Genomic DNA, 19,845 nt, shown 5'->3' with positions numbered 1-19,845 from the left:
TAAACATTTGGAGGGGAATAGCAGCATCTTTTTTGTCTGTACAAAAAGTGCCAGGTGCAGCATGAAAAGGATTGCCCTAGTGGAGAAAAGTGCCTGTGTGGACCTGAGGGGGGTAATGGTTCGTGGGTTTGGGTTTGGGTTAGGGTTAGGGTTTTAGGGTTTTAGGGTTAGGGTTAGGGTTAGGGTTTTAGGGTTAGGGTTAGGGTTAGGGTTTAGGGTTTTTTATTATATTTTTTCTAAATGAGCACAAAGCTCTTTAGTGCTCTGGCCTATTGTATCTTTCCCTAGGGTTGTGCCTGTTCTTAGGGTTATAACTGGAGATAGGGCTAGGGTCAGGGCCACGATTGCGATCAAGGCCCAAATTAAGGTTGGGGTCAAGGTTGAGATTAGGGCCATGGTTGGGGTCAGGGCCCAGATTAGGGTTGGAGTTAGCCTTAGGGTTGGGGCCACAACAGTCCGGACCCCAGTTAGGGTTGGGGTCAGGGTTGAGATTAGGGCCACGATTAGGGTCAGGGCCCCAATTAGGGTTGGGGTTAGCATTAGGTTGGGGCCACGACAGTCAGGGCCCCAGTTAGGGTTGGGGTCAGAGTTGGGGTTAGGGCCACGATTAGGGTCAGGGCCCAAATTCAGGTTGGGGTCAGGGTTGGGGTTGGGGCCACAGGTGTGGTCAAAATCTAAGTAAGGGTTGGGGTTGGGGCTGGAGTTGGGGTCAGGACCTAGATTGGGTTCAGAGTCTGGGCTAGGATTGGAAGGCCGCGCCTCCCCCGGGTGGCAGCAAGGGAAAAGGAAACAATTCTAATATAAATAATTCATCCATATGTGGGCTCCAGGGTGAGAGGCCGCCATATAAGTGCTGCTGTAAAATATAAGTACGTGAAAAGGCTTTCCAAGCCTGACACCTTCAAACCAGAAACTGGATGAATTTGAAAATGATTGGTAAGTTCCGTCTGTAGATGAAATCTTTGGATGTTATATAAGTGCTGTTTTAGCCGTGTTGCTATCGTGTGCTGCGTCTCTCCTATATAAAGCTTGCCACAGGTGTTGCAGGTAATTATGTTAACCACATTTCTGTCTGTAATTGATATCTTTTTCCAGACTGGTGCTCCCTCCCCACTGTATTTATTTACCAAATAAGAGCTGTGTTGAAAATATCTACGGACCCATAACTGTGAGTTATCTATGTTGGTACCCCTGAACGTACCAGCAGGTCCTTTAAATTCTTGTTCCTCCTGAAGGCCGCAATTATTCTATATGGCTGAAGTACTGGTAAATGATTCTGCACATTCCTGAAATTGTTTCTAATTTTTGAAATCAATGTTTTATTGGACTCTGAATGGGTGGTGATAAAGGGAATGATGTTCATTTCTTCCTTCGTTTGCACCTGGGCCAGGTTTTTTAAAACTTCAGCCTTTGCATATCTTAATAGCCTCTTTGAGCACCCCCTGCCTTACAGCACTTTAAACAGTGTCACAGTGGAGATTTCAAAATCTTCCTGGAAGGTACATATTCTATGGAATCTGAGTATCTGTGATTTGTGGCCTTTAAATGTATGTTTGGGGTGATAGCTCTGTTTATGTAGCAAAGCATGAGTATCCGTACTTTTAAAATATACTTTCGTGGCCAATTTGCTATTAGCCGACTGTTGCGAGGTAAAGAAGACCGTGATGTCTAAGAAATTCACGGACTTCGAATCCAGTTCATATTTCAGCTTTATTGAAGGATGGTGCGTATTCAATATCTGAAAAAATTCTCCAAATTCTTTTAAACTGTAAGGCCAGATACCAAAAATATCATCTAGATATCGGTAGTAGGCCACGGGCAAGATTGAGCATTTGGCTAGCGCACCCGCTTCCCATTCGGCCATATAGATGTCTGCGTAGGCTGGGGCGAACTTCTTACCCATGGCCGTTCCCGATATCTGTAAGTAATGTTTCCCATTAAATATGAAATCATTTTTGTAAGGCTGATATGCAGAAGCTGAAGCAATTGTTCCTCTGGTTGCAAAGGATCCGGATTTCTTACAAGTACGTTACTCACCGCTTGTAACCCAGCCCCTGTGTCTATATTAGTATACAGGCTGTCCACATCTATCGTAAATAGATATGTGTTAGGGGTTACCGTTATGCTCTTAATCTTATGCAGGAAATCGTATGTGTCCTTGATGTAACTTGGATGTCCATGCGCTAAAGGATTCAAGTAATGATCAATATACTGTGAGATGTTATATGATTCACTCTCACAGTCCGATACGATGGGGTGCCCCGGCGGGACCTCTTGAGGGATCGTCCATGTCTCCGGATCTTTGTGGATCTTGGGTAATAAATAGAAGATCCTGTTTCTAGGTGTCTGGACCTAACAAGAAATCGCGCTGTTTACGATTGATGTATTTCTTGTAATACAAATCCTGTATTATAGTGTGAATTTCTTTTTGTGTTTTCATTTGTAAAGATACTGGTATAGACATATAATGTTTTGTATTAGAAGGTTGTCGGCTTGCTTCCAATAAATATTGTTGTTTATCCATAATAACTATTTCTGAACCCTTGTCCGCAGGTTTAATGATTATCTCTCTATTCTGACAGAGTTCCTTAATGGCTAATCTCTGTACAGTAGAGAGATTATCTGTACGGGCTATGGAACAGGTATGTGACTTTACTGTTATTAAGTCCTTCCGTATTAACTGTCTGATCAAAGGGTTCACTTGTGCAGTTTCTGGTTCCCAATATGACGGGAGGATAAATGGTATCTGTTCTCCAACACTTCCACCACACATTCCAAGCTGAAAGGTAAGTGAGAGGTTAAGCACATTGCTGTGTTCAGAGAGTTGGGGAGATTGTGACCGCTTTTCCCCACTAGAAGTTTAACTTGCTGGCACCAGTGTTGAAATATCCCATTTGCCGTGGTTGGGGTCCAATGAATGTTATCACGTGTAGTGAAAAAGGAACTGTTGTGTATGTCCAATAAAGGTGTGCAGTATGTGGCAATATATTTATTAATTACAGTTAAGTTAGACTTCTGCAGCTCTGTTAAGTTGGGAGAAAACATGATCACGGGCACAAACAATGTTGCATTTGGAAAGACCCTCTGTGCTGTTAAGTAATTGCTGTAATTGCTTGATTGCTGTTTTTCTAGGGTTCTGATCTTTATTGTTGATACCCAAAGAAAGAATCACTTTTTGGCCAAACTATTGGCTTTTCTGATATAAATCGCCAGTCATAGAGTTTACGTTCTGATCGTGGGTGGCCCCTGGGGTAGAAAATGGGTTCGCTCTCCGAGGCCGTGTCTCTTAGGGTTTGAGAGGAGGGCTCAGATTGGGGTCGATTTATGGGATTTTGCCCTTTATTTGCCCCTTTCATCATGTCCTGTACCTCCCCCAGAGTCACGGATTCAGAGAGGGGCTTCCCCCACGGGGATAAGTGCTGTGCTGGAGACTGGACATCGGTCTGTCTGGTTGAACTAGACCTGCCTGTGGGCGATAGAACCAAAATCATGTCATTTGTACGTATACTGACATTGCTCTGTCTTCCCAAAATAACAGGTGCTGCAGAAGTATTCTCAGGCAAAGTGATTTGATTATCCCGTTTTTTAACCCAGGTCTACCTCGGAGGGATTATCATCAGAGGTAAGTATCAATGTTTCTTTTTCCAGGGTTCTTGTTTCCCCATTATGTGTTGCAGCTGTAGTACAAGACTGCCTGGGGGTAGCGGACCTACCAATGGGGCCCTGTTGGCCCGCAACAACCTGGGCATAGGTAGGTACAGCAAGAGACAGAGCATCCATATTAATCATCTCAACTGGACTTGTATGCATCTGGGTACACAAGGTAGGTGAAATAGTACCAGGCATCCTAGAGTGTATTGTTGTAGTCTGGGGTGTAAGCAATTCCATCACTTGTTCACTGATCATTCTACTAAATTTATGTTTGTAGCGGGCCTTGGCCTGAACTATTGCCATGTTGAAGGCCTCCTGATCAAAAGGGAGCAGGAGTGTTCATGATCCTCACAGCCTGGGGTATAAAGCTGTTTAGAAGCCTGGTGGTCCTGGTACGAATACTTCTGTACCTCTTCCCCGATGGCAGGAGGGAAAACAGGCTGTGGGAGGGGTGGTCGGGTCCATGATGACGCTGGAGGCTCTGCGGCGCAGCGCTGATTGAAGATCTCCAGCAGGGATGGGAGAGGGGCACCAATGATCTTCCCCTCTGTTCTCACTATCCTATTCAGCTGTTTCTGTTCGGAAGTTGGTCAGAGCACTTTCAATGGTGCCCCTGTAGAAGATGGTGAGGGCTGGAATGGGGAGGCTGGCCTGCTTGAGCCTCTGGAGGGGATGGAGCCACTGTTGGACCTTCTTGACAATGGCCATGGTGTTAATGGTCGAGGACAGATCGTCTGCCAGGTGCACTCCAAGGAACTTGATGCTACTGACCCTCTCCACGGCCACGCCATCTATGGTCAGCAGGGGGTGGTGCACTGTGCGGGCCTTCCTGAAGTTGAGGACCATTTCCTTGGTCTTGTCAACATTCAGGGAGAGATTGTGTCTGTTGCACCACGCTATCAGCTGCTCTACCTCCATCCTGTATGCAGACTCATCACCTTTGCTGATGAGACCCACAACTGTAGTATCATCAGTGAAGTTGATGATGTGGTTGTTGCTGAATCGGGCAGTACAGTCGTGGGTCAGCAGGGTGAACAGCAGGGAGCTCAGGACGCAGCCCTGGGGTGAGCCTGTGCTCACTGAGATGGTGCTTGATGTGTGGCTGCTAACTCTGACTGACTGCTGCCTTTGTGTCAGGAAGTCCAGGATCCAGTTACTGGTGCCAGTATCTCCAGCAACCTCAGCTTTTCCACCGGTTGCTGTGGTATGATGGTGTTGAAGGCTGAGCTGAAGTCGATGAAGAGCAGTCTGGCGTAGGCATCCCGGTTTTCCTGATGGGACAGGTTGAGGTGGATGGTCTTATATTCCCTGATTCTCATAATGGAGCACATCAACTGCCCGAAAAATACCATTAACATTAAACTCTCAATCTCAGATTGAGAGATGTGGAAATAGCATGCCAACTAATACAACCTCACTTAAATCAGAACCCAAGGATGACTTTCCTCTCACAGTTTCAGGGCCTAAAGTGAATACTATATTATGATCTGAACTCATAATGTGCTGGTGATTCTTCACAGAGCACATCAGGGGAATGTCACGTTTTGTGTCACTCTTGCAGCAACAGGACATTGTCAAGAGAATTCTCTACATTCTAAAATGTCCATCCACCATCCATGCACATGTCAGGCGGTGGTTTGGGCAGCCCAGGGAATTGCACCTGTGAGATGGATGTGTTGGGGAGCTTCGCAGCCTTTAAAATGCAGCCGGTTGGGGTGGTAAAAGGAGACCGCAGTCTGGAGAAAGGTAGCAGGAGTACGTGGGGAAGCACTCTGTTGTGGCATGTATTAAGTTGTTTTTTGTGTGTTTTTTCTTTTGTTGCATTAGTTTCTTGCGTGCTTTTGTGTTTGTGCGGGACTTGGGCAGGACGGAACATAGCCGGAGCAGAGCCAGAGCAGATGAAGGTTTTCGACCTCAGACCCACCGCGGAGAAGCTGCTGTCCCACTGGTCAACTGGCGTAAATAGCAGAGGCATCCACCCTGCGTTTCATAAGGAATGTGTTACATTCAGTCCTGCACAAGGCATGTGTGTGTGGCCAGGGGTGGCTATGCTGGCTCTCTCTTCATGTTTGCAGGAGTTGCCGGGACGGCGAGAGATTGGATCTGACAGGCAGTGTAACCCCACCTGGCAGCACGGAACTATTTGGAGCTTGGCGCCCGGACAGCCAAGGGACTCTATTTTACTTGGGACACAAGGGTGTTTTGGGTATTCTTTTTTTGGTATTTTGTGTTGGGTCTTAAGATTTGTTTATTTTTGGCATTGCTGCCTGGGGGAGAGGCGATTAGCAGAAACGCCTGTTTTGTATCAAGTGTGTGTGTGCATGTGAGAACTCCCTGTGGCAGCCTGTGACCCCCACCTGGTCAGTCCCGATCCTGGACCAGCTCACCCTAGCCAGAGGGAGGCGCTACCCACAGCTTGTGTGGTGAATTTGCAGTGCTTGCTTACCTGCCAGAGTGTGAGGGTGTGAGGGGACCACCGTGTGCTGTGGGTTGCAGGGCTGGCCCAAGCCTTTATGGGGCCCTAAGCAGAATTTGATTTGGGGGCCCCCCACCGCCTCGGCGCCACCAATACTACTGACTATTGTCAGTGCTTGATCATTCGCACGCACTGTAACCTAACGTTAGTCTGACTGACTGTGCTTGCTTTATGGGCCGTAGCCAGGGCAAAATTTTAACTGAGGTCCAGAGGCACAAGTAGAGCGGGTTTATTTTATAGCTGCACATTTGTAGTTTTTTTACTTTTTTCCCAGGGAAAATTTGTAATTCTAATAGACTATTGCATACCAAAAATTTAGGCTAAACACCAACTCACTTTTAAGGCATTTTGAACCATTCCTGTAAAATCAGTGGGCTAGTCCTTTCTTGTGAGCAAAGATTTCTGTTATGGACATGAATGCGTTAAAAAAGCGGCCTGAGGTGACCGAAGTTAGCTAGCCAATCTTAGCTAGCTAACCTCGAGTACTGTAAGTTAGTTGATATAGCAACATATAGTAACTCTGTTGGACCACATTGCACAGGTAACGTTAATTTTCAAAGCTGTCGAATTATGAGGCTAGCCAGTGCTGTAAGATGAAATCACATTGACAAGAAGCAGAGTACCAGCCAGTGCTGCACTTGTGATTACTGATGAGGTTGTTATAGTTTGGTTAATGTTACAAGCTAGATAGCCATTTCAGAGATGTGTGACAGTTGCCTCACTGTTGCTTGGCAACAGAGCTACGCGCTGCCTGCTACCACTGTCTCTCCCACTCTTTCCTCAGCAAACACAGTTTTTATAAATCTTTTAGACAGGCTCTTCATAATTCATTTTTGTCAATTAGTAAACCATACAATGCAGTATTATATTTAGCATTTGATAACAGTGAGCGTTAGCTTGCAAGCCTAGCTAACTAGCTAGCTAACATTAGATTACATTAGCTAATGCTAGCTAATTAGCTAGCTAGCTCAATAACGTTTAGCTGATACAAAATGATACAATGTCATTCAGGTAGTGAATGGACCGGTTCAACAGATATGTGAACATGGTAAATATGTAACGTTAATATTTACCTAGAGAGACCATATTTTGGTTTTCAAAAAAGAGGACACCGGTTAGTAGACACTAAAATGTTACTGTTGGTAGGTTCTCATTGTTCTTATCCCTCTGACTATCAGATGTGAAAGAAACACGGTCGCTTATCACTGATGAATAAGTTCTAATTGGCTATAATAAGTCTTATTTGGCAGATTGATATGACCATAGGGCCTACATAGAATTCTCTCAGATTTGTTGACTGTTCTGCCTAGGCTATGCTCTAACATTAGCCTAATAGATGCGTCGGCATCGATGTCAAAACACTTTCATTCACAAAATAAAATCAAGTTCATTCACACACACATATAATGCAAAACATCAGCCTGAAAGGGAAAAAATTACTGAGGTCCAGACCTCGGTGACCTCATAGCTGGCCATGGGGGGTGCTTGCATCAAAATGCAGTTAACGTCCGTTACAGTGCGCATGTGCATGAACGTGACACCAGTTCTGACAGAGGCAGTGGGAATTGATTAAACCAGTAGTATTAGCTAGCTAGCCCGTTGACATAATATAGTGTTTTTGTATGATTACCATTGACATAATATATCACTAAAATAAATAAATAAAATACATTTCAAACTGTTTTGTGGGACATTTCAAGCTCTCTTGGGGGCCCTCTGGTGGCCACGGGGGCCCTAAGCAGGCTCTTAGTTCGCTTATGCGTCGGGTCGGCCCTTGTGGGTTGGAGTGTGTGCACTTACCTGTGGGGGGGTGCTATCCTTTGGGAGGGAGGGGGCAAGGTTCCGCTGGGGCCTGCAGTGGTAAGAGTAGGCAAAAGGGGGTGACTCCAGGGTGTGCTGTCTTTAAAAGAACTACATTGATGTAAGATGTTAAACCCAACTGTAATAAAGTTTGTTTTTTTTGCTACCTACCTGGTCTCACGTTGTGGTGGGCTGACTGTGGTCGGGGCAGTTTGGTGTCCGGGTCTGCTAACCTGTGACACACACGTCTTTATATGCCTGTTTATAACTGTGATTGTAAGACATTTTAGCAGTCTTGTCTGATACTACCCTGTCAGTCTGATGTTCCACATGCACTACTATGTTTGTGATGTGAATGAGGAAAGATTTGTTTTTGAAATGAAAGAGAAAAACAGAACACAAACACATAAAGTGAGGTCCTTGAAACATAACATTAAAATATTACCTGGAGCCACATCAGTATGGTCAGTGAGAGGAGGCTGGGAGGCTGCATGAGAAGCTGAGAAATAAAGCCTTCAAGTTGGAGACAGAGAGGTGCTGTTAAGTTTCTGAATGGCTGGAGAGAATATTTTCATTAATGCAGGCAGCAAGAGGAGAAGTCAAGCCAGGAGCTCATTGCAAGGACACCCATTTGGTCAGAATCCAAGTGTGGTTTTCAATGTATCTCTTTGTTTGGTTCAGATGGAAGAGGACTGATTGTGAGACAGACATCATAAGACTGAGAGTCAGGACTTCTTTTTGAAATTACTAAATCTATGGAACTGTAGGAACTACTCTGGCAGGCGACACTGTTGTGGTTGTAACTCCAGGCATCTTGATAAAAAAAGAAGCACAGCAAAACAGCACAGAGGAATCCAAGGTAGTCAGGGGAGATTTGAAACACTATATAGTTGTTTTTTTCATGTTATGATCCAGAGCTGAAGATTCAGTGTGTCCCCATGATCTCCCTCAGGAAATACATTAATAACCTGGTGAATTCTCAGGCCTGACTGTATGCAGAAAAAGCCTTTAAAGCCCACACATTTCAAAGCTATTCCAGCTTTTTGATGGGTTGCACTTTTCGGTCAAGAAAGAACAAAGGTCTTCTAAGAAGGCAGATTTTTTTTTTTTAAGTATCTCCCTCTTTTCCTGGAGTGGGGGGTGGCAGCTTGCTGGTTCCAGAAGAACTGTGTGAGCACCTGAGCTGAGTAACAGCTACTAAGAGGCTGTTAGCTTGTGAAGCAGTTTCAAGATTCCCCCACTTTCTTGCTATTTCTTGAAGGAGTCTCAGAATTTACCTTGTTGGCTTACAAGTGTCTTCCTGTCAAAATTATCTATCAGTAATAAGATGATGTTGGAGTCTGCATCCATTGCATTAAAAGCCCAACCTGATCTCATGGAAAAGTAAATTTGGTTTAATGGTGGCAGGGGCAACCTTAGTCTCCTTAAAAAGCAGTCAGATCCTGGGGTTCAATGACGTTTTTTCTTGCCTGGAGGTGTGCGTATCTCTCCAACAGAGGCACTAATGAACTCATTTTACTTGCATTATTGACTTGAAAATTATTATTCTTGTAAATATGACAGATGTTAGCTAGATAGATAGTTATGCTACTTTACAAGAAATGGGTACAACAATTTCCCATTTAAGATCTATAACAACTGCTAATGCTGTTCTATTATTTGTACATCTCTGCTGCTGTGGATGATAGCATTAGGACAGAATGATTCAGTCAATAACTGAAACATGAGGGGGGAAATGTGACTCATGAGTAGCCATATGAAACACTATGAGAGTTTCCAAATAGAGACCAAATAGTAATCTAAAATCTAAAAGTAAAGATCATGCTGATTTAGCTATCTATAAAAATGGGTAGCATATGAGCTACAATTATAGCCCAGTAGGCCTAATGAGAAACACCCAATATATTACACTACCTAGCAAGCTAGCTAGTCTGTTTTTTACATTAAACCACAAATTGCCAAATTAATCAATGTTTCCACAGTTCACTCATGTAGTAAGTAGATAAGTAACCTCCACAAAAAAGCTATCTGGTTAGCTTCAGCAGCAGACACAAAGGCACCCAGGACTGGCTTGTCTCGTTTTAGCATTTGAACACCTATGCTAGTAAGATAGCTAGCTAGATACCTGTAATCCACAGCACCATAACAAAACTGGCTAGCTTGCTAGCTGTGATTATAGCCCAGTAACTGACAAGCACCCAGTCATATCCATGGATTTATGAGGCTGTACAGTTTTCCTATACCGTCTGTACAGCATTACTAATAAATTTATAATAATATTTTTCATGTCAAAAACAGATGTAAAATGAGCTAATTAGCATCTCTACTGGTGAGTTATGTGCAACTACAGGTGAGAAAAGAATCCTCCATGGACGCTTTTCTTATGTGGACAAACATCAGGATCTGAGTGATTTTTATTAGATCAAGATTCAAATACATTACATTACAATACATTATTGACATTTAGCAGATGCTCTTAACCAGAGCAACTTACATCAATTACAGGTTTTTACAATGTTATCTGTTTATAGAGCTGGATATTTACTGCAATTGTGTATTAAGTACGTTGCCCAGGGGTACAGCAGCAGTGCGCCTGTGGGGAATTGAACCGGCAACATTTCAGTTACGAGTCCTGCTCCTTATCCACTACGTCACACTGCTGCCCCTCTCCACCATTGAACCAAATATTCCATCACGTTACAACCCCTTGGTTCAACATCCCTATCAACAATCAGAACTCTTTTGCTGAACCAGGAAGAAGCACTGGGTGCTGTCTACTTTGTGCAAAATTGTTGCTGCAATAATACACTTACAACAACAATGTGCTTATAAAGATGTGATAACTTATTGTATGATGGATTGCCTCCATGTAGAGAGTGTTTTTGAGTGTAGTTCTGAGTCTTGCCATCCACAATGATGGTTTTGTTCAATCTGGATAGTCTTGACCAGGTGCAAATTTTCAAAGGAAGAGTTATTTCAAGTGTAGGGATGAGCTATTTGACTGATACAGCTATCTCTGTCCATTATGGAATTTTTCACTGTATAATATATTGGATCAGGTCCTGCATTTAGTACAAAATTATTGGCAGTTTGGTCAAGGAAGTCTGTTTTGTTATCCAGTACTCAATAGGCACAGTGAGCTGACATGAGCCTGAAAGATGGTTTTGTGGGTGTCATGATGTCCACAGGGGTATTTTGCTTTGCTTTTACCTTTTAAAAACATGGGACACTAACTCTGTAAGTTAAAAGCAAAAGTTAATGATGTAAAAAGGAGGGATGAATTGAAAAAGGCAGGAAAAAGGAGAAAGGCTTTCTTTTGTGAGCAGCCCTTGTGGATATTGATCATAACAAGTACCAGCAGCACATTGTTAGAAAAATTACTCTCACGCTTTTCTGGGCTTGGTTATTTGCACTCTTTTGTGGTCTTGAATTGTGCTGCTTATTGTATGATCCCCAGGACTGTTTTTGATTGGATAGTGGAAGGTTTGTTAATTTCCTCAAAGATAGGAATGGGGATATGCCCCTTACCTCTGGAATAGTGGAGCACTAGTTAAGTTATATGTGTTGAAAAAACATTGTGAAAGAATGTGTGTCTATTTTCTGAAGATTAATATATTCCAAAGTGGCATAAACGCAGATGCCTATGAGGAATTACTGATGTGCCCCCAAATCATTAATAATCCATAACCATATGAATCACTTCATTATTTTGTAATGTTTAGTAATGTATTATGATACAAAGATATACTTGAACATCTTAGGACACAACAGTGAAATGGTCCATAGAGTATGGCTTTTGAGAAAAAATATCAAAGTATCAATGTCCAACACAAATAACACGGCTAACCTTAGCATCCTTTTCTCACTAGAATTTATCGGTCATGTTACATGTATGGGACATGTGACATGTAGTATCTGGCCAATTTGCTAAGGATGTATTCTTTTTCTGAAATATTCATTTCAGTATCTTGTCTTCCCACAGTTGATTATTACATTCAAAAAACAATGGACTGCGATTCTTTACCCTTCAACTCTTTCACCCACAGAATGCAGACCTCACACACCTCTGTTTAATTCAGTTATATATTTAATTGATGCATGGAGTTTGACACCTACATTAGCATTTTAATGGAAATATGTCAAGGGAAGATGCAAGAACTTTGTCACGGTGAGTATGATATTGGCACAACCTTTTCTAAATTTTGTTTAGGAAAATAAACAAAAACTCTGTGTAGACAACCCATCCATGAAGTGCCCAACTCAGTTGTTACAATATCTTTTCCTTCCTTTTATAAGACAGGTTCAGAATGGAAGAGAAGTCAATAAGCTAATATGTTATAAGCACAGTCCTCTTGTGTGAGATCAAAGATGCACTTTCAGAGTGTATGTCTTATGAAACAGAACACTGGACATTGCGAGTCAAATCACTGATCCGAAGACATTTACAATGTAAAGCTTGTGCAAGAGTCTGTGTAAGAGATAGCAAAGGTTATAGCAATGTCTTGTTGAACGTTCAATGTCCTTAATCAAGCTTGAAATCAGAAGTATGGATGGAATTGACCAATTTAAATACACATGTAAAAATGATCAATACATTAAAGCAAAAAAAAACGTGATCCATTATGTAATGGCCAAAATTACAGCTGTAAGATCACACACTTATTTATTATTTAATAGAAATTGAATAAAACAAAATTGCATGAAAATGCATCATCTTCACAGTCCTGTGTTTTGTAGCTCAGAGTACAGCAGACTTCACAGAATGGGAAAACAAGTTGCAAGCACTCTTAATATCAGTTAAGCTGGAGCATATATGCATTTCACAACTTTAAAGAAGATTTTTGAAAATAAAATATTATTACTATTATTATAGTCCTACTACTTGTATTGCTGCTACTAACAAAAATATGTACCTTTCATATAATTAATTTATCAAGAATTTCAATGGTCCAAAAACTGTGGCTCTGAATTCTAGGAAAATTCTGTCCACCTGCTAGTTTCCAGTGCCAATTACTTCTCAAGAGGAGAGCCAAAGACTATGACTCTTTGTTAGCTCCTCAGTTTCTTAATAATGAAAACTGAAAATGTGTTTACTGCACAAAAGCAGCTATTAGAAGGTAGATACATTTTATATTGGATACCTTCATTCTCAGTATTCTCTGTAGGATGTTTCTTTCTCCCATATATTTAAATACACATATATCTCTAGGTACATGTCTTGCATCAGTTGCTGATTTGAGATAACACGCTTGTGTTAATGTTCACAGCACGTTCACAAATGGACTTCCCACATGATATTTCCCACATATATGCAGATTTTCAACCCTTGATTATACATGTGGAAACTCCATCTGGAATTTAATGCTTCCAACTTTGTGGCAACAGTTTGGGGAAGGCCCTTTTCTATTCCAACATGACTGTGCTCCAGTGCACAAAGCAAAGACTATATAAAGACATGGTTTGATGAGTTCGGTGTGGAAGAACTTGACTGGCCCGCACAGAGCCCTGACCCCAACCCCATCGAGCACCTTTGGGATGAACTGGAACGGAGATTGCGAGCCAGGCATTCTCATCCAACATCAGTGCCTGACCTCATAGATGCTCTACAGAATGAATGGGCACAAATTCCCACAGACACATTCCAAAATCTTATAGAAAGCTTTCCAAGAAGAGTGGAAGCTGTTATAGCTGCAAAAGGGGGACCAACTCCATATTAAAGTATATGTATTTGAATACAATGTCATTACAATGTAATGGTCAGGCATCCGAAGACTTTTGCTCATATAGTGTACTTACAGCGATTGTTTCTAATTTACACAGTATGCAGAATTGCAAAATATGATGTTGCAATACTTGCAACTTTTGAAATACCACAACAAAAAAATGTTCCGTCTTTGCTTGCATCAGTATCAACTGAATTTTTAAAGGAACAGTCTGCCCACTGTCCATTCAAAATATGTGAGTCTATATTGTATTGTGTGGCCTTTTCTTTTCTGTGAAAAGTATAAATAGATCAGAAAGGAGACATGGATCACACTGAAACTAACATAAAAACAGAGGAACAGATGTCTCCAAAGACAGCCATGTTTAGATTAGGTGAGGCCACAGGATGGGTCCACTGGAGTCTTCCGGGCTGACATGAAGGAATGCATCAGAACTCTCTCAGAGCATGCAGGATGAGTGTAATAGTAGGCAGAAGTCTCTTAGACTATGTGAGACGACTTTGCATGGAAGGCGGCCTTGGGATTGGCTCTCTTGGAAAATGTAAGATCCATTTTAGATGAGAGGCAATCAACTGCCTGGTGTTGGCTGGAGTCGAAAGACATTTCAGTGATCAGGTGAAGAGGTTGGAGGTTCAGTGGAGAGCAATGAAGCCTTTCCTGTGAAATCAGGATGGGGGTGCACCTGTTAAACAAATTGAGCTAGCTGGCAGAGCAATGTTTTATTGTTCCTGCTGCACCTCTACAGAACAAAGGCCTGGTACTCCACGTGGGCTCACAGTTTGATCACTAGTTCAAACCTCTGGTTGGATGGTGGAAGCCTGGGTCAATGTTATGTAACGATGGATACAGGACCTCCCCAACATCCCCTTGGTGACCACAGCTAGCTCCCCCTTAGAAGTAGCAGATGTGGCAGGTATGTGGAATGCCCTGCATACATGGCTGAGAAAAAAGATGTCTGTGCTTTGGAATTGAAAATGCAATGCATATAAAGTTGTTTTATGACCTCTATTTTTTATGGTCTCTTAGAGCACACCCCCACCCCACTCCTGTATGTGGTTGAGGTCAAATTGTGTTATAAACCCTGAATTGTGATTCAGTTCCCAACCCTCTGTAATTTTTTGGTTTGAAGAGAAAAAAAAAATCTATAAACAGTTTCCACTCACAGAGTAAGAAATACCTCCAGTGGCAATGTGAAACACATTCACCCCACATTAGTGGGTCACACTGAACTGCGTAAAGAGGAAGTGGTCATGGCACTTTGGTTAGCTGAATAATATGGACGTCCCATTTCAAATTCCCTGGTGATGCATAAGATATCCTTTCATTGCCTGAGCCTTATTTATTGAAGAGCATGAACAATAACAAAAGCAAAAGGAATGTTTGCGTTATTAGTATCATCTCCAGAAATGTTCATGATACTGGACTGCCTACTCTGCTCCCACGAAAGAAGAATTAAAAAGGCTGATTTTTGCATGGATCCTTGTCACATGGTTCTATAGTCTGGAAACTGTAAAGAGAGCCTGTGTTTCAAAATAGAACTCAAGGCTGCAACCCTGTGCCCTGACTGAAATGGACACCAGGTATGACCATGGTGCATTTTCTCACTGGGACCACAAGAAAAGCAGAGATAAGTTTTAATGTTTCTTTAAATCCTGCTTTGATTTCAGCCCTGTGGCTGTCATATCAGAGCCGGTGCCAGCAGAAAACAAATCGGGGGGCAACGAAATGCAGAGAGGGGGTGGTGACCTAACCCAAAAAATTATGCACGCTGCGGACAGCCATACGATCGTTTAACAAGTGCATCATTAAACCCCCCACACACACACACACACACACACACACACACACACACACACAAACAGATCAACAAACCCCAGGAAACACGTACCATCCACACGCCATCGCATGATAGTGACTCTCTGAGCTTGATTTCAACAGACCCAACAACGTTTACTGACTTAAACAACTTTCGGGAGCCACAAACGCCAACGTTGGCCCCCGCTACCCAGCACAGGTTCCCCCAATAGATCCGCCTGCCACAGACGACCAGGATGCAGGAGTACAGGTACAAAGACTTTGTTAAATAAAAAAACCCAATTCATACGGGGACGGCTCACGCTCTGCTGACCCCCCCCTCCCCCCTTCTCTACAGTGGCCCTTCTCTCATCCTGCGCTCTCCCCACAAGGGCCCTGCGCCAAGAGCGAGATTGTCCTCCCCCACACAGCACAGCAAATGTTAGGCACACCATATAATACCCCTGTGCACTCACACACACACCACACTGTGACCACACAGACTTGTCTCCTGCGCCGGCCCTCGTGACGGAGATGAGACCCCTCTCGGCTGCCCAAAGGGGGGTACCACATGACAGGGAGGAGTGGGTCCGCACACACACCCTCACACACATACAGGGAAAAGGGTGGGACGCAACTCGGCCCTCACCTCTATGCCGGGCCTCGCTTGCATCCCAAAATAAGAAACAAAACCCAAACAAAAACAAAGATGGAGTGCTGCTGATGCCCGTGGTCCGGACCGCCCCCCGACGCTGATGTTCGCCGCTCGTCCTCCTCATGCAGCTCCAGAGCAGGCATTATGGCCATGCTGGGGGGAAAGAACACAGTGGCACGAATCACCCACTCTGCTCGGCTGGGCACTGCAAAAGGGCACGCACATACACAACCGGCAACACCGCCAGTCATGTTCCTTACTGCACAGGGGCACCGCCCCGATTCACCTCCTGCCCAGCCTTGGGCGTCATCACTCTGCCGTTCACCAGCCTCGCTTCCCTTCTCTTTCCCCCGCCAGCTTCCGCTGCCTTGCCTGCCCCAGGCGTCACTCCTGGAAATGGTCTGGATCTGCAGAGCTCCGCCGTCACTCGCTCCGCACACCACAGCTCTACCGAGATCTCTCCCCGAAACAAACCAAAAAGAAACAAAGGAAATGAAACCGAAACTTAACAAAATACCCCCAAAGGAAAAAAACAAAACCCGGCCAAAAAACTTAACACAAAACCAAAACCAAACCTAGCCGAAAACAACAAAAAAAGAAAAATAAACCGAACCGAAAAATAGCTTCCCCAGTAAGACCCGTGTTTCCTTCCCGAGCCGCCCGTCTCCCCGACTGCCTGAATTGTCGCGTTTTCATACCTGTATTCCCGGTAATCATGACAATTCAGAACAGCCTCGGATCCCGCTAGTTCGGTGGCGGCAATATCCCCGGCTCGAGCACGCACCTGCAGTACCCAATTAATTTCCCCGATTGAGGCGTTCAACAACGGCGGCAACTGTCAGCTCACCTCCTGACACAACCACCAGGTCTTCCCCCATACAACACTCGGGAGAAGCCTCTGCTAATAAACACGTACAACTGGAAATTAAGAATCTGTCTCTACTGAAGAACAGAATCTAACACAGGCAGTGCAACGTAATAGGCACATATTGTCCTGTATGCTGGCTATTATAAAACTAACAAAACTATTACTGACATGAACAATAGGCTAACACAATAGGCCTACCCAACAAATATAAGTTTCCCTTGATCAACCTAGCACTCCAAAACATGAAAAAAATATTCAATCCTACCTTAATTCAGTACAGTTGAAGCTAAGGTCCCCTGGCTGAATGCTCATGTTACCAGTAGCAGGCTGAGCAAGACTGTCAGTGAGCAACTGCTCTCCCAAAGTCGTTTTTTCAGCTTTGCTTGTGTTGTCCTGAGTGGCTGGTTGGTCAGTGCTGGTTGATACAGTAGTCCCAGGGTCCTCTATCGTGTCTTTTTTTTTTATCCATTTTCAGATATCCATTTTGTTTTTTAAAAGCTAGATAACAAACTAAGCTAGCTACCTTCGTGAAATACCGTGGGAAAGTTGTCAACTTGGAGTCCACACACTGCGCAACACAATAAGCTTACGCTACGTTAGTTAGCTCGCACTCACCAAGACAACCAATCAAGTGGATTTGCGTGGATTTGAAAATGTAGGCTAGAACGTGACTTTGGGTTTAGCGAATTGTGGTGGGCTAAATTATTATATTAGTATTTTAAAATGAAAATAAATAAAAAAATATAATAAATAATTCAAATTAGGCCTTAATCTTCACTGAAGGGTCGGGGTAGTCCATCCGAGGGGGTGATGCCCCCTTACGCCCCCGCGTGGTGCTGGGCCTGGGCCATACCACTGGAGTCACAGTGTAAAAATGTGCCGTTGGTGTGAGATAATTGCTAGCATAACCGCTGGTGGCGTCGTTGCCCATGTCAGGTCAAATCCTCTCGAGTAACTTAGAGCAGAGGCTCCAGGTATCAGATGTAGTTTGCATCTGTGGCCCAGGAGAAGTGAGGGAGAAAACAAAAGACGTGAGGGAGGCACCGCCAGCTGTTGAACACATCCCTCTGAGGCTGCGGCTGTTTGATCTGACTGATCAAGCACGTACTGTGCTTCACGTGCAAGCTGGAGGGTTCTCACTGTGGGGAATTCACGCTCGGCTCAGCCTCGTCTCTATTACCTGCGCGGCTCATGTCGCTCCGCTGCAACGGAGACATTCACTCTGGAATGTTCTGCCTTGGCCCGACTGGCTCCTTCTGTAAACCCTGCTCATTGTTTCAGATGTTGCACTGGTTAATGGGCTTTAGCTGGGGCAGCAGCATGACTGAAAAGTGAAACTCCAGCAATCTGGCCAGATCAGCATTGATACTGCATGGTGTGCAGACAAAAAACGAAATTCATTTTTCTCAACCCAGTTTGCACACACAAAAAGGTACGTTCAGTATATTTGGGCAATATGTTTGCTTTTTTTGTAATTTTCCCCCTTTTGCCCAAATTTAGCTGCTAATTATGGATTAAGCTTTTCACCACTGCAATGATAACTGCCAAACCACCTAGGACTGCGGGGCAACGTGTACGCAATTCTTTGAAACACAGGTACATCTACATTGGGTATTTTCACCCAAGAAGTCCCACAATGCATTAGAAGACATATATAATATGAGGGTACATGACTCCCCCTGACACTATCTGAGTGAATCAGAGCTGTCCACGTGAGTCCCATGGCGTTGTGAGTGGAGCAGTGAGGGGACCCTGGCTACCCTGGACCTACCCACCCCTAGCGCCAGCAAAATTTAGCAACTTTGTTTCACCAGTGTGGGCCTCCAGTTATTATTGGCGGATGATACAGCTGGTTCTCAGCTGTTCGTATCAGCCTGCACTTGAAACAAGCACCTTTACTGTCAGAGTCAGTCAGAAGCCCTGTTTTTTAATGGAAAATAAAGATAAATCAAACAAAAAACAAAAAAACAATTGTCTATAAGACTTGAAAGAAAATGTGCAACCGAATGTACAATATATGTATGGGGCTGTTCTCTGACCATCTTGACTCTTAAATGTGTGTGTATTTAGCAAGGTGGCTTGGCACCCTCCATTGTCTGACACTGCTGTTCAGCTGTGAGGGGTACATGCAAAATACTAGGGCTCATTCCCCCAATGATCAAATTTCATGTTTGTCAGTAGCTGTGAGAAAACCAGAATCATTTTATATTGGATATACAGTACCTTGCAACCAGGGTATATATTAAAGCCTGCAAATTAAAACAGCCAGCTAAACAGAAATTGTGACAAAGAGAAGGTGCCCACTACTTCATTACCTCATTACACTAGTATAACATTACATTTATATTTGAGATCCTTCAGATCCTTCCTTTGTTGACAATGAGAAGATGGATTACGTGTTATATAAAATGGTTAATGTATTGTATGGAATGGATTTTGTGTTCAAGATGTACATTTCACAGAGATCATTTTCTGAGCATTTTATCAGCTGATTTATGCACTATTCGCAGGTTTTCTTGTGTCAATTCCCAACGAGATATAACAGTGTTTCATAACAGTACATGTTACAGAACTTTACACTGTGCCTCTTTATCCATCAATCATAACTCAAATTATTCCTTTGGAAATATAAAACAGTGGTGTCACTTAGCTCTCTTTCTCTCTTTATCTCTAGACACCGCATTTGTCATGGGGCTTGCACTTTTTTTTGTGCTGTCACTCAGGCGAGAATATGTGTTTGAGTGTGTGTGTGTGAACGAGAGAGAGAGAGAACTTTGCATGTGAATTTTATGAATGTGTTTGTACATACACATTTCTGTATGTATCTGTATATACATTCAGCATGTGTGAATGTGTGTCTACATATGTATGCCTGAAT

Source organism: Megalops cyprinoides, chromosome 2, assembly GCF_013368585.1.
Source record: "Megalops cyprinoides isolate fMegCyp1 chromosome 2, fMegCyp1.pri, whole genome shotgun sequence".
Classification (NCBI taxonomy): domain Eukaryota; kingdom Metazoa; phylum Chordata; class Actinopteri; order Elopiformes; family Megalopidae; genus Megalops; species Megalops cyprinoides.
The sequence above is the reverse complement of the archived record's forward strand: the minus strand, read 5'-3'. Positions refer to the sequence as shown.